Source organism: Pteropus vampyrus, unplaced genomic scaffold, assembly GCF_000151845.1.
Source record: "Pteropus vampyrus isolate Shadow unplaced genomic scaffold, Pvam_2.0 Scaffold24, whole genome shotgun sequence".
In the NCBI taxonomy this organism is placed as follows: Eukaryota; Metazoa; Chordata; class Mammalia; order Chiroptera; family Pteropodidae; genus Pteropus; species Pteropus vampyrus.
The window spans coordinates 12,956,624-12,960,451 of record NW_011888805.1 but is presented as its reverse complement, the minus strand read 5'-3'; positions in this window follow the sequence as shown (position 1 = coordinate 12,960,451).

The window sequence follows — 3,828 nt, the reverse complement described above, 5'->3', positions numbered from 1 at the left end:
CACAGAGAGAGGAGAGAACATGACATGGCCTGGGCACCTATGAGTAATTGAAGGTGCTGGGGCATAGAACATCTTCACATCATCAGATGCCTGATTATGAAGGGTCTTGGAGGCCTGCTAATGAATTTGAACTTTACTCAGAGAACAGTGGGTAACTTTGGAAGAAAGAAACTTTTAAACAGAATGAGTGAGAGAATATCTTTACCTTTTAGCATAATCAGAGGGATCTAGATTAGAGGCAGGGAAAACAGTTACAGTAATTTGAATAAGAAATGATGGTGGCTTGAGTTCTTTCAGGAAGAACAATTAACAGGTTTTGATGATTAATTGAATGTCCTGAAAGATTGAAATGTTAATTTAATACATTATTTAATGTATTAAATAATTGACAAGACTTCCACAGAATTTCCTTTGACTTCAACAGAACTTTTATTTGGAAAGTTATCAAGATATCTAAACTTTGGAGAAGGGAGCTTGCGTAGAACTGCCACACCGATAAAAACTGACTCCATGTCCAAAGTAATTGAAAAAACAGTCTTGTCTTTTGAGCACAGTGGACTGGGCAGAAGACATGCATGAAAGTGTATGATTCTTATCCCCGCAGGCTTCTAATGATCACAATCTCAGTGCTCTTGAGCAATGAGGACAAGAGTGACACTTGGCCCCAATCCACAGTGGATTAATCAACAAGGGAAAAGGGAGGTGTCGATACATTCTTAAACAGAATTTCAGTTGCTTTGTTTAGCAACGTATCCTTTGCAGTAGTTTGTTTTTTTCTTCAGTACATACTCTCTAATTATAAAAAAAGGAAGAGAAACAAAATAGCCTCCTTCACAAAAACATTTCTGATCACAACATATCGTTACCCAATCTTTTAATGAACTGCTAAAAACAAAAACAAAACAAGCATGCGACTTTATATATTACTTCCTCTACTATTTCCAGTCTGAAAAGAAAAATAGGAAAAGGTGATCACAATAAATTTTTATTGTGAGTATAAACAGATGTACAGAAAAGAAATGTAAACAAAAGTGTTAAGTTCAATAATTTGTTATCAAATGAACATCTCGTAATCATGAGCTAAGAAGAAATAGAAAACTGCCAGGACCCAGAAGCATTCCTTGTGTACCTGTCACAATCCCTTACTTCTTTCTCAAATTTCCAGTACTATAATTTTTATGATAACCACATTCATGCGTATTTTTATGGTTATACCACATACATATGTATCTTTTAAAACTATAGTTTAGTGCCAGAGTTTTGAAATGTATGCAGATGGAATCATACAGTATACATTCTTTTAGTCTGAGGTCTTTCATTCCACTTTATGTTTGCAAGATTCATCCACAGTGGTGTTGAATGGATATACCAGGTTTATTTATCGATTCCAGTTTTGATGGGCTTTTGGCTTGTTTCTAGTTTGGGGTTATGAGAAACAATGCTACTCTAACATTCTTGTGCATGTCTGTTTTTGTGTAGGGACTCATTTCCACTGGATATATACATAGGAATGGAATTGTAATCAAATAGATAATGCGTAAGTTCAATTTTAGTTATTAATACCATACAGTTTTCCAAGAGATTATACCAATTTACACTTAAAATATCAGATTATGACAGTTCTATTTGCCCCACCTCTTTGCCAACATTTTTGATTGCCAGCTGTACTTTTTTTTTTTTAATAGCTTTTGTGGATATGTAAGGTTATCCATTTTGATTTTATTTGTATTTTCCTGATTACTAATGCAGTTGAGTCCTTTTTCATGTTTATTAACCACCCTGGATTTTCTCTTCTTTGAGGTGCCTATTCAAATCTCTTGCCCATTGCAATGTGTTTTTCTTATTGATCTGTAGACATCTTCTTATAGATTCAATATGTGAGACCTTTGTCATGTACATTTATTACACATATTCAATCTTCCAGTGTGTGGCTTGCCTCTTTACTTTCTTCATAGTGTCTTTTGATAAAGAGAGGTTGTTGGTTTTAACATACTACATTTTGTCAGTCTTTTCCTTTATGGTTGCATTTTCTGCCTTCTGAAAAGCTTTTCCTCACTCTAAGGTCATGAAGATATTCTCTTAAAGTATCTTCCAGAATGTTCATTACTATTTGTTTTTCACATTTAGAGCTAAAATCTACTTGGAATTTATTTTTTGTGTATATATGAGGTAGAGAATAACTTCCATTTTTTATTTGATATTCATTTGTTCTAGCATATTCCTCTCCCCACTGTTCTACAATACTCTTTTCCATAAATCAACAATCTATATACGCTTAGATCTGTTTGTGTGATTCCCATTCTAATTCATTGCTTTAATGTACCCTCAAACCAATAACTTACTATTTTCAATACACATTATGATTATTGTTCTATTAAGCCAATAGTCATTTAGATTTACTCACATATTTGCCTTTTATATTATGCTCCATTCTTCCATCTAAACTTATTTTTCTTCTCCCTGCATCCCAAATTTCCATCTGAACTGATTTTCTTTTGCCTGATGAGTATCCTTTAGTATAAGTCCTCGGGAGAAGAATTCTCTCAATTTCTGTTTGAAAAATATTTACTTCCCCTTCATTCTTGAAGTACATTTTTGTAGGGTATAAAATTCTGAGTTAGCAGTTATTATTCTCAGCCCCATAGATATATTATTCCACTTTCTTGTTTCTATTTTTTTGTCTATTGAGAAGATGATTATCTGTATAATTATTACTCTTTTGAAGAGAGTCTGTCTTATTTCTCTTTCTTTTTCTTTCCTTTTCATTTCCTTTCTTTCTTTCTTTTTTTTTTTAGAGGGAGGCAGTGAGTTCAGTAGGTTTGCTATGATGCACCTAGGTATGAATTTCTTTTATCTTGCTTAGAGTTTGTAGGGATTCTTAAATCTGTAGTTTAATATTTTTCATCAATTTTGAAAATTTCTTAAAGATTATCTCTTCAAATATTTCTTCTGCCCACATTTTCTTTCCCTATGTCTAATGTTTCAAACACTTATATATTTGAATCTTGATTGTTTCCTCTAACTCTTGTATCCACTATTCTGTATTCTCATTCTCTCTCTTTCTCTGTCTCTGTCTCTCTCTCCCCCTTCTAAGTATTTTCTTTTTCTGATTTTATAGATACTAATTCTGTGTTTAGACTGGTCAAATCTGCTGTTATACCTATACATTGACTTTTTTTCCTGATTTTTCAAGACATTAGAATTCCTTGTATTTGGATATGGGAAGAGGAAATTTCTTTTCTTCTTCTTTTTTTATAATGAAAAAATTAAATTAATTAATTAAAGTTTTTTATTAAGTTTATTGTGGTAACATTGGTTAATACAATTATATAATTTTCAGGTGTACATTATAATTGGACATCTGTATATTCTATTGTGAGTTTACCCCCAAAGTTCAGTTTCCTTCAGCTACCATATATTTGATCCCCTTTACCCATTTCACCCTTTCCCTACATCCCTATTTTGACCCCCTTTAACCATCTACCTACCCCCTCCTTCCCCATTCCTACCCTCTTTAACCACTATAATTTAGTTTTTTAATTGAAGAAATGATTTAATTTTTTTCCCCTATCTATCTCCCCCTTTTCCCCCCACCCTCTGATAACTACTAGTCCATTGTCTATGTCCATGAGTCTCTGTTTGTTTGTCCTGTTCATTTGTTGCTTTTTGGTTTATATCCTACATATAAGTGATATTATGTGATTTTCAACTTTTTCTGTCTGGCTTATTTCACTTAGTATGATTATTTCAAGGTCCATCCATGTTGTTGTAAATGGCAGTATTTCATTTCTTCTTATGGCTGAGTAATATTCCATTGTATATATGTAC